This window comes from Odocoileus virginianus, chromosome 5 (genome assembly GCF_023699985.2).
Source record: "Odocoileus virginianus isolate 20LAN1187 ecotype Illinois chromosome 5, Ovbor_1.2, whole genome shotgun sequence".
Classification (NCBI taxonomy): domain Eukaryota; kingdom Metazoa; phylum Chordata; class Mammalia; order Artiodactyla; family Cervidae; genus Odocoileus; species Odocoileus virginianus.
In genome coordinates, this window is record NC_069678.1 from 52,669,800 (window position 1) to 52,682,259 (window position 12,460).

Consider the following 12,460-nt stretch of genomic DNA (forward strand, 5'->3'; position numbering starts at 1 on the left):
CACAAAACTCGAATACAGGATCTACTATCTTGCCTTTTATTAACCCTACAATTATTATAGATAAATCCAGAAAATGTAGGTATTAGTATAAGAGAGCTCAGATTCTCTATTACCAAATTACATAAATTAAAAATACACACACACACACACACACACACACACACACACACACACGGGTTTTTGCCAAATCTATTCCATAATAAAAAAAAAACTGGGATTGTTTAATATCTAAATTTACTTTTTTCTGATTATGGAAATATGTCCTCTGGTGTGTGCATGCTGAGTTACTTCAGTTGTGCTGACTCTTTGTGACCCTATGGACTGTAGCCCACCAGGCATCTCTGTACTAGAATTCTCCAGGCAAGAATACTGGAGTGGGTTGTCATTTCCTTCTCTAGGGTATCTTCCCAACACAGGGATAGAACTCGTGTCTATTACTTCTCCTGCATTGGCATGTGGGTTCTTTACCACTAGCGCCACCTGGGAAGCCCCATATCCTCTGGAAGTTTTATTAATTAAATATAGTAAGCATTCATTTACAATCTTTCCATTTGGATGTAAAATCTATATTCCTTCCCCTCATATCTGGGTGGACTGTGACCAAGAGTATGGCAGAAATGAGCTGCATTTCTTCCAAGGCTAGGTCACAGAAAACCACATAACTTCCTCCTTATTTTCTGGAAAATTTGCTCTTGAAGCTCTGAGCTACCATTTAAGAAGTCTAACTTGAGGTAGCCATGCTGTACAGAATCCAAGGCCACATGAGAAGGTACAATACATATAGGTTCTCCAATCTAATGACCCACCTAAGATTAGCCTTATGGTCATCCCAGCCGAGGCACCAGACAAGTGGAATCTCCAGAGGATTCCAATTCATCAGTTGATGGAGTAACTCCTAGTCATTCATGTCTTTTCAGCTAAGGCCCTACACATGGTGGAGCAGCATAAAGCCGTTGCCACTATATCATGTCTGAATTTCTGAAATGATCATTGAATGATAAAAATAATTTTGGGGTAGTTTGTTATGCCTCAATAGATAATCTAAGTATCTCACAGTAGAAAATGTAGAAAATAAAGGAACAAAACATTTAATAACCTACATCCTACCATATAGGCTTCCTCAGTGGCTCAGTGGTAAAGAATCCACCTGTCAATGCAGGAGACATGGGTCTGGTTCCTGGGTCAAGAAGATCCTTTGGAGAAAGAACTGGCACCCCATGCCAGTATTCTTGCCTGGGAAATCCCATGGACAGAGGAGCCTGGCAGGCCACAGTGAATGGGGTCACAAAAGAGATGGACACGACTTAGCAACTAAGCAACAACAAACCTACCATATAATCACTATCACTATTTATGTGTGTATTTATTTTCTTTCATTCTTTTTCCTATGTATGTACCTCCATAAAACTAAATAGAGCACAGACTAGTATAGCAAACAAATCTGTGCTTCCATACTAAAGGCCACTTCCTGCATTTCTTTACCTCTTGAGCTCTGGATAAGTTTTTTCCTATAAAATGAAGTTAATAACAGTGCAAATCTCATAGAGTTGTGTGGATTAAATCAAATAATGTAATAAATTTATCATAATGTTTGAAACATAATTTTTATTATCAATTATTAAGTACACAATTGAACTCATATTACATATAGAGGTGAGTAATCTCTTTTTCATTTAATATAAAACCAGAAGCATTTTCCCATGCCTGGCAGATGCAGAGATGTACCACTGAGATCCCCCTTCAAGAAGATTGTGCCAGGAGATTGTGGCAGCCTCCCTCAGCTAGCTCTTTCAGGATTCTCTGCAGCATTTGAGCTGAGATTATGATTTTTTCAAGGTGACCCCAAGTCAATGGCTGAGAAAGGTGGTAGTAAAAGAACCTAACCATTTCCACTCAATGAGACACTCCTAGGCCAAAGTTTGCTCTGGAGATCCCACTGGGCTGGTAGAAATTCCAGAAAGCCTGCACTGTGGTCTGACAGCACCTCCAGACCAATCCTACCTTTTTTTTCCTTTTAAAGTGTTACTTCCTCATAAATTTCTTGTACTTCTAGATCATTTTCAGGTCTGATACTCAAGAAATAAACTGCCATACCATAACATAGAATGTTTTCTTTAAATGGACATTTAAATCTAAACCCAGAGAAGGCAATGGCAAACCACCCCAGTACTCTTGCCTGGAAAATCCCATGGATGGAGGAGCCTGGTAAGCTGCAGTCCATGGGGTCACACAGAGTCGGACATGACTGAGCAACTTTACTTTCACTTTTCACTTTCATGCACTGTAGAAGGAAATGGCAACCCACTCCAGTGCTCTTGCCTGGAGAATCTCAGGGACGGGGGAGCCTGGTGGGCTGCCATATATGGGGTCGCACAGAGTCAGACACGACTGAAGTGACTTAGCAGCAGCAGCAGCAAATCAAAATCAATCTGGAATTTAAACTTAGGTCTCCTGGCTGAATACTATACTTTTCTCAATAAGATATGTTACTGTCCACTGCCAAGCACCTTTCTACTAGAAAAATTTGCCTTTCATGTGCAAGCCATGACCCTGTGCTTTTCACAGAAAAGGGATCTAATACCTCTCTTGTATCTATCTTATGTAATTGAAATGAGTACAAAATGGTATAAGTATATAGAAATGTTAGTAAATACCATATCCTTACAAGTATAAGTTTATATATTCATATTAAAGTACTGACCCCAAGACTGACCTAATTCTATAATAACTGCTCATGAAAGTTCATACTTTCATGGCTTTTGTTGAAATACTTCTGAATACATCTTCACAAAAGATATGAATTATTAAAGGTTCCAGTGTGATGAAAACACATCACATTCAAAAGCATCAATTCTTCAGTCCTCAGCTTTCTTTATAGTCCAACTCTCACATCCATACATGACTACTAGAAAAACCATAACTTTGACCAGACAGACCTCTGTTGGTAAAGTAATGTCGCTGCTTTTTAATATGCTGTCTAGGTTGGTCATAGCTCTTCTTCCAAGGAGCAAGCATCTTAATTTCATGGCTGCAGTCATCATTTGCAGTGATTTTGGAGCCCCCCAAAATAAGTATCTCACTGTTTCCATTATTTCCCCATCTATTTGCCATGAAGTGAGGGGACTGGATGCCATGATCTTAGTTTTCTGAATGTTGAGTTTTAACCCAGCTTTTTCACTCTCCTCTTTCACTTTCATCAAGAGGTACTTTAGTTCTTCGCTTTCTGCTGTAAGGAGGGTATCATCTGTCTGTGTATCTGAGGTTATTGATACTTCTCCTGGCAATCTTGATTCCAGTTTGTGCTTCATTCAGTCTGGCATTTCGCATGATGTACTCTGCATATAAGTTAAATAAGCAGGGTGACAATATACAGCCTCGTGGTACTCCTTTCCCAATTTGGAACCAGTCTGTTATTCCATGTGCAGTTGTAACTGTTGCTTTTTGACCTGCCTACAGATTTCTCAGGAGACAGACAAAATGTGATCCACTGGAGAAGGGAAGGAGAGCAAACCACTTCAGTATTTTTGCCTTGAGAACCCCATGAACAGTATGAATGACACAGTATGTCTCTAATAAGTCATTTTTGAAATAAAAGTTCAACAATAATAATTAGCTTTTATTAAATACTATGTGCTAGGTATTTTGCTGCATGTCATACCACACATGGTTTTTCCTTTTTAAAGCTGTAAACCACACAATGAAATCAGAAATTATATTTCCTCCATTTCAGAGATACAGAGGAAGAGGGCAATTTGTCTAAGATATACACTGTTAAGTCTCAGAACTGATATATTAACAAGAATAGTGTAGCTTTTAAGCTGGCAGTATTTATTAAGGTACATTATTGCATAAATAAATACCAAGCATTGTTTGTACTAATGTTTGAGCACCCATTAATTTCTAAAAAGTATTTATCAAGGATGTTTTACAGTTTGTATACATTGAGGAAACAAACAAACAAAAAGACCAATGCTCAAAGTTCACATGTGAAATATACAAATTAATAATTATAAGAGCTGTGATTAAAAAAAAAAAGAAACATGAATTTGTAACTGAAACCCAAAAGAGAGTACAGTAACATCTGTTTGAGAAAGCTTAAGAAGGTTCAATTTTCTTGGTTTTAAACAAATAACAACAAAAAAAACACATGTATGAAAAGTATATAATCTGAAGAATGGAGTAATCTAAAACAGTGTTTTTCAAACTTTAGCTTGCAAACCTGTTATGTGGTATTTTTCTTTTCTTTAAAAAAAAGCACATTCTGGTTGAATAGAGAGTAAGATTCTTCATTCCCCAAAATCTCTCATTTGAGGCAGATGCAGCTGATTCTCTCACCACAATTTGAGTTGGAAGACTTGAACTATAATCCTTAACATGTAGCCTTAGACTGCTTGCATCAAAACTGCCTTAACTCTTTGCTAAAGAAAATTATATTCTCATACCAAATTAGATCATTGTGATGTGGAGAGGGAAATATTAATGTTAAACCTGCAGTTAGCCCCATTAAATTTGAAAGCCATTAATTTTGGAAGTTCAGAGAATGCAAGAAAAGAGTCTGGAAACTGAAATCAGCAAAATGGTGAAAAAAGGATCTTGAATATCTAATTTAGGACTTTGAATTTTATTATACAGACAATGGGTGGCCATCAGATCTAATCCTTTGAAATACTTGTCACTTCCACTATATAATCATAAAGGATTTGATTTAGGTCATACCTGAATGGTCTAGTGGTTTTCCCTACTTTCTTCAATTTCATTCTGAATTTGGCAATAAGGAGTTCATGATCTGAGCCACCACAGTCAGCTCCCAGTCTTGTTTTTGCTGACTGTATAGAGCTTCTCCATATTTGGCTGCAAAGAACATAATCAATCTGATTTTGGTACTGACCATCCAGTGATGTCCATGTGTAGAGTCTTCTCTTGTGTTATTGGAAGAGGGTCTTTGCTATGACCAGCGCATTCTCTTGGCAAAACTCTGTTAGCCTTTGCCCTGCTTCGTTTTGTACTACAAGGCCAAATTTGCCTGTTACTCCAGGTATCTCTTGACCTCCTACTTTTGCATTAACATCCCCTGTGATGAAAAGGACATCTTTTTTGGGTGTTAGTTCTAGAAGGTCTTGTAGGTCTTCATAGAACCATTCAGCTTCTTCAGCATTACTGTCTGGGGCACAGACTTGGATTGCTGTGATATTGAATGGTTTGCCTTGGAAAGGAACAGACATCATCCTGTCATTTTTGAGATTGCACCCAATTTTGGACTCTTGTGTTAACCATGAGGGCTAATCCACTTCTTCTAAGGGATTCTTGCCCACAGTAGGAGATATAATCATCACCTGAATTAAATTCACCCATTCCAGTCCATTTTAGTTCACTGATTCCTAAAATGTCAATGTTCACTCTTCCCATCTCCTGCTTGACCACTTCTAATTTACCTTGATTCATGGACCTAATATTCCAGGTTCACTTGAGATAATTTTAGAGGGAATCTAAAAATATATGTGATGATAGCATAACCTGTATGGATTTTCCCTAGTGACAGGTCAAATGTATAAAATGGAACAAAATATAAGACACAACTGTTCTCAGGCAATAAAGAACATGAAGAAAGAACTTGGGAGATGGGAAAGATACAAAGTAAGCCTCCACAATATTCCATGATTTCCCTGGCTTTATGCCTGTAACAGAAAAGAAGGTAGAAAGGTAGGTTTACTGAGTTGAGAATAAAGATCAGATTTCCAGGATTATGGGTTTCCCAGGTGACTCAGTGGTTAAGAATCCACCTACCAATGCAGGAGCCACAGGAGACCCGGGTTCGATCCCTGGGTTGGGAGAATCCCCTGTAGGATGAAATCACAACTCGCTTCAGTATTCTTGCCTGGAAAATCCCAAGGATAGAGGAGCCTGGTGGGGTACAGTCCATAAGGTTGCAGAGTTGGACATAACTGAATATGAGTGAGTGAGTTCAAAGATTATAAAATGGCTGTAATTTGAGGAACAGGGAAACTGAACAGAAAAAGAAGTTGCACAGAGAGAGGACTGTAGAAGTATGCATGGAGATTCAATATAGGTTCCTTAGTTGGGCTCCAGAAGCACAGAGAAAGACTCTAGGATGTAGGAATGATCACTTGATTTATGGCTGAAAGGTGAATGGTAAGCAAATAAGAGGTTATGGTAGTGCTAGGAGATTTTAGAGTTTCAGTCAGCCAGAAGGGTGAGACATTATCGAGTATCTTAGGCATTCAGGTGAGATGCTACAAATCCAGCCCTTAGAAATAAGAACCATATTCATAGGTCATTCTCAAATCAAGACTAACTATAACACATGAATCCAACAACATAAACCAACTGTCAGAAACAAAACAAACTCAACATCTTTAAGGGAAGATGGCATAATGAAGACTTCTTGCATCAATACACATGTCTAACATGCAATAAAAATTGGTACGTAAGGAAAACAAAAAATGTAATATGTAGTCAACAGAAAAAGCATTCAAAAGAACAAACACTGCAGTAATCCAGGTATTAGAAACAATATATAAGGCATTTAAAACAGCCATTAATGACAAGCTCAAGAATTTAAATGAAAATACAGAAACATATTTCCCAAATGGGGAAAGGAGTACATCAAGGCTGTATATTGTTACCCTGCTTATTTAACTTATATGAAGAGTACATCATGCAAAATGCCAGGCTGGATGAAGCACAAGCTGGAATCAAGATTACTGGGAGAAATATCAATAACCTCAGATATGTAGAAAGTGAAGAAGAACTAAAGAGCCTCTTGATGAAAATGAAAGAGGAGAGTGAAAAAGTTGGCTTAAAACTCAACATTCAGAAAACTAAGATCATGGCATCCAGTCCCCTCACTTCATGGCAAATAGATGGGGAAACAATGAAAACAGTGAGATACTTATTTTGGGGGCTCCCAAATCACTGCAGATGGTGACTGCAGCCATGAAATTAAAAGACGCTTACTCCTTGGAAGAAGAGTTACGACCAACCTAGACAGCATATTAAAAAGCAGCGACATTACTTTACCAACAGAGGTCTGTCTGGTCAAAATTATGGTTTTTCCAATAGTCATGTACAGATGTGAGAGTTGGACTATAAAGAAAACTGAGCGTTGAAGAATTGATGCTTTTGAACTGTGGTGTTGGAGAAGACTCTTGAGAGTCCCTTGAACTGCAAAGAGATCCAACCAAATCAATCCTAAAAGAAATCAGTCCTGATATTCATTGGAAGGACTGATGTTGAAGCCATAACTCCAATACAATACTTGGCCATCTGATGCAAAGAACCAACTGATTGGAAAAGACCCTGATACTGGGAAAGATTGAAGGTGGGAAGAGAAGGGGATGCCAGAGGATGAAATGGTTGGATGGCATCACTGACGTGATAGACGTGAGTTTGAATAGGCTCTGGGAGTTGGTGATGGACAGGGAAGCTTGGCGTGCTGCAGTCCATGCGGTCGCAGAGTCAAACATGACTGAGCACTGAACTGAACTGAACTGATGGAAACATAAATGAACAGAAGTGTAGTAACCATAGCAGAGAATTTGAAATTATATTTTAACACTAAGTGGAAATTCTGGAACTGAAAATTGCATCTGAAATGAATAATTCTTAGTAGATTAATATCAGATGGAAGACAGCAAATAAATGGTCTTATAATTTGAATTTAGATAAACATCAGTAATCAAATTTTGAAAAAAAGAGAAAGAGGATCAAAAAACTGAATGGAGACTTGGTAATCTTTGGAAGTTTATCAAACAATCTAGTGCACATGTTTGAGAAAATAGTGGTCAAAATTTCTAAATTTGATGATAACAAACAACATATTTAAGAAATTCAATGGTCATAAAGCATTGTACAGAGGAAATCATACATAGGATTATTATAACCCATCTACTCAAAACCAAAGATATTTTCTCTTCTTTTACTTCCTTAAAAGATATTAAAGCTTAATGGGAAAATTCTAACAACATACTGGAGACTATACATGTATAGATGTAAGACATATAGCAAAAGTAGTATAAAGAATGAAGATAACATGGAACTATACCATTGAAAGGGTCTTATATTTAGAGTGAATTAGGCCAATATTAGGGCTTCCTTGGTATCTCAGCTGATAAAGAATCTGCCTGTAATTCAGGAGATACTGGTTTCATTACTGGGTCATGAAGATCCCCTGGAAAATGGATAGGCTACCCACTCCAGTATTCATAGGCTTCCAATGTGGCTCAAACAGTAAAGAATCTGACTGTGAATGCATAAGACCTGGGATCAATCACTGGGTTGGGAAGATCCCCTGGAGGAGGGCATGGCAACCCACTCCAGTATTCTTGCTTGGAGAATCCCCATGGACAGAGAAGTCTGGTGGGCTACAGTCCATGGGATCACATAGAGTTGGACATGACTGAGAGACTAAGCACAGGCCAATATTAAGAGAAAGTATTTGTGATACATTAAGGATTCACAGTGTAATCACTGGAGTCCTCAATTAAAAAGTAATGCATGTTACTTTTTTTTCTTTAAATGGCACTGTTAAGAAAATGAAAAAGCAAGCCATAGAACAGCAGAAACTTTTTGTAAAATGTATATCCAACACAGATTCTGTATCTAGGGTATATAAAAGTCTCTTACAAGTCAAGTAAACAATAAACCAAATATAAAAATTGGAAAAAAATAACTGAACAGACACTGTACCAAAAAAACTTTCAGTGACAAGCACATGAAAATCTTTTCAACTTCATTAGTCACTGGGTAAATTCAAAATATTCATAATGAGATAATATAACATACATCTAATAGAATGGCTAAAATAAAAAAAAATATTTACCATACCAAATGTTGACAAAAATGTGGAACAACTGGAATTCTAATACATGGCTGATGAAAATGGAAAATGATACAGCCAGTTTGGTAAAGAGTTTGACATCTTATTAAAATTAAACATGCACTTAACTATGTGTGTATGTGCTCAGTCACTCAGTAATGTCCAATTCTTTGGGACCGACCCTATGGACTGAAGCTTGCCATGCTCCTCTGTCCATGGGATTCCCCAGTCAAGAATACTGGAGTGGTTGTCATTTCCTCCTCTAGGGGATCTTCCTGACCCAGGGATCGAACCCGAGTCTCTCGAGTCTCCCACTGGCAGGCAGATTCTCTACCACTGAGCCATCATGGAAGCCTATGTATATGACCCAGGAATTTCACTAATAGGTATTGCAGCAAGAGAAATAAAAACATATGTTCAAACAAATATTTATATATGAATGTTAATAGCAGGTTTATTTATAATAGTCAAAATCTAAAATCAATTATCAGTAAATCCTTCAACAGGTGGATTGTTAAACTGTGGCATATCCTTATAAGGGAATACAACTTTCCAATAAAAGAAATTAATTATTGAACATACAACAATAGCATTATGATAAACCGTACACAAAATAAAATAAACTGAATGGACTGCATTCATATAAAATCCTAAAAAGGGGGAAACTATAGGGGTAGAAAAGGCATCAGTGGTTTCCAGAGGCCTTGTGACATGGAGGAAGGAATTAACTGCATAAAGGTATGAGGGAAATTTTGTGTATGACAGAAAAGTCCTATAACATGATAACAATGATGTACACGAATATATACAAAAGTCATCAACTTTTACACTTAAAATTGTGAGTTTTATTGTGTATAAATTATAACTCAATAAATCTGATTCCTTCAAAAAAACAACCAAGCAAAAAGAAAGACAGAAAAGTATGGCATCTAACTATTCACATGGCTTTTGAAAGCTAATCATCTTCTCTGTTCTTACTAATGAAAGCAGACATGCCCTCACTGGTGAAAAATACTTGGCTCTGAGGCAGGCCCAGCATTGGAGGATGTATAATTGAATGTGGCCAATAAAATGATTTGAAAATTAAATTATTCTTTTTGTGAGTATTAAGAATAAAACAAATTTCAATTATAACATTTCTACAATTCAAAAGAACCACATAAAAATTATTGTTTTGTATGCATCAAAAATACTCAGATCAAGAAAAGCAAGGAAAATCAGAGAAACTCCTTCAGACTAAAGGAGATTACAAAGACAAGAAAACAAGAAACATATGATTCTGGACAGAATGCTAATCAAAAAAAAATTAATAGCTATAAATGACAGTATTGGAATAGCTGACCAGATTTGAATTTGGAGTATAGATTAGATAAAAGTAAAGTGTCAATTTACATTTTCTGATTTTGATAACTGTATTGTGATTATGTAACTGAATTTCCTTTTCCTTTGGAAATAAAGATATCAATAGACATAGCTATGGGGAATGTTGTCTTCAATTTATTTTCAAATGACTCAGAAAAAGAACAGACTGATGATGGAGATGGGATAAAATGTAAACAATTCACCTGGAAAAAATGTTTCTTGCAATAGTCTAGATGTCATTTTATTTAAAATAATAGTAAAATAGAATCAAAAACTATATGGGAGAAGAAAACTACAGCCCCAAATGAATCGGAGGCCTACTTCAGTAGTTCAGGGAAGACATAATTAGAACTACATTTAATACAATATTAGCATGAATGACTAATTTATATTGTTTCCATTTTTACAGTGGAATGGTAAATTTCATTTGTTTTTACCTTTGTTAAAAAATAAGTAATCATGTATTCTATTATGGCTTCTTAAAAATGTTTGCCTACCTGAGTCCTAAGATAATAAATTTGTTTAAATTTGTTATTGAAAAGTTGTAGTCCATATATCCTTTGGTAAAATATAAGAAAACAGAAAAACTAGAGCAAAGGAAACTCTAAAAATGGAAATTTAGGTTTCATAAACAGAAGTGGAAGAAATATATTTTCTTAAGATTGTAGTACTAAATCATTCAGAAACCGTTTGTGTGGTTGTGTCATGCTGTCTTAGGAAAATGAACTGATATAGAAAGACTCTCCCAGACAGTCAGATTCAGGGTTGCACAATACTGACTTGAGTGTCCATCACCAGCTTCCTATTCCTTGGATCACTTCTACTGTCACACCCTGCCATTTAGCAGAAAAGCTGGCATCAGACACTGTTTCCAATACCCTGAACTCAGTCTCCATTCAAGTTCTGGAGGATGATTCAGTTCAGTTCAGTTCAGTCGCTCAGTCATGACCAACTCTTTGTGACCCCATGAACTGCAGCATGCCAGGCCTCCCTGTCCATCACCAACTGCCAGAGTCTACCTAAACCCATGTCCATTGAGTCAGTGATGCCATCCAACCATCTCATCCTCTGTCGTCCCCTTCTCCTCCTGCCCTCAATCTTTCCCAGCATCAGGGTCTTTTCAAACGAGTCAGGTGGCCAAAATACTGGAGTTTCAGCTTTAACATCAGTCCTTCCAATGAACACCCAGGACTGATCTCCTTCAGGATGGACTGGTTGGATCTCCTTGCAGTCCAAGGGACTATCGAGAGTCTTCTCCAACACCACAGTTCAAAAGCATCAGTTCTTCAGCACTCAGCTTTCTTTATAGTCCAACTCTCACATCCATACATGACCACTGGAAAAACTATAGCCTTGACCAGACGGACCTTTGTTGGCAAAGTAATGTCTCTGCTTTTTCATATGCTGTCTAGGTTGGTCATAACTTTCCTTCCAAGGAGTAAGTGTCTTTTAATTTCATGGCTGCAATCACCATCTGCAGTGATTTTGGTGTTAAAGACAATTGACTAAGCATTGACTGGGCTTGAAAAAGTATGAGGATTAGAAATTTGCATGACAAATCACAAGAATATATGTAAGTGTGAATCATGGGAATATCAGCTCTCTCCCCCTACAACCTTTGAGATAAACTCTCTAAAGGTTGGGGGAGGGTTGCGAAGCAAAGTGAAAATGATCCAGATACAAGCAAACAGCTGCCCCCTCCCCATCCCCTGACCCAGCCACTACCACACCTGCACATACAAAACTGGAATAAAATCCTGTTACAGAGTCATATGACATTGAGAAAGAACAATATATGCAATAAGAGCCAACTGTACTTGATACTAATCATTTGTTGTTCAATTGCTCAGTCATGTTCGATTCTTTGTGACCCCATGGACAGCAGCATGCCAGGCTTCTCTGTCTAGATATCCAACTTTAATTTTCAATTTCCTTTTCCATAAAATAAAGACTAACAGGAAACTCACTAAGTTATTATAATGTTAAGAAATAATGTATATAAAACCTAGTGAGATATTTAGTTTGTAATAAGTACAGAATAAGTAGAAGCTTGCTACAATCAGAAAATGAGCTTTTATGTTTAATTTATATGTTGAATAAACTCATATTTATGACAGTCTCAAGGATCTATCCCAACACTGAGTATCCCAGCTTATCCATTCCACTTTTTTTTTAAAGGTAATTATGTTGAAACCCAGATCTGATGCAAAGAAAAAAAAAAAAACTGAAGCAAAAATATAATAAAAGAAAGAAACTAAAGGG

The 12,460-nt window shown here is 37.0% G+C and overlaps 1 protein-coding gene across 3 annotated transcripts in view; it reads right to left on the reverse strand.

The window, feature by feature from the left end:
* The window catches only part of TNNI3K (TNNI3 interacting kinase), a 341,514-nt gene that overhangs the window by 279,185 nt on the left and 49,869 nt on the right, over positions 1–12,460 (reverse strand). The window lies entirely within an intron of this gene.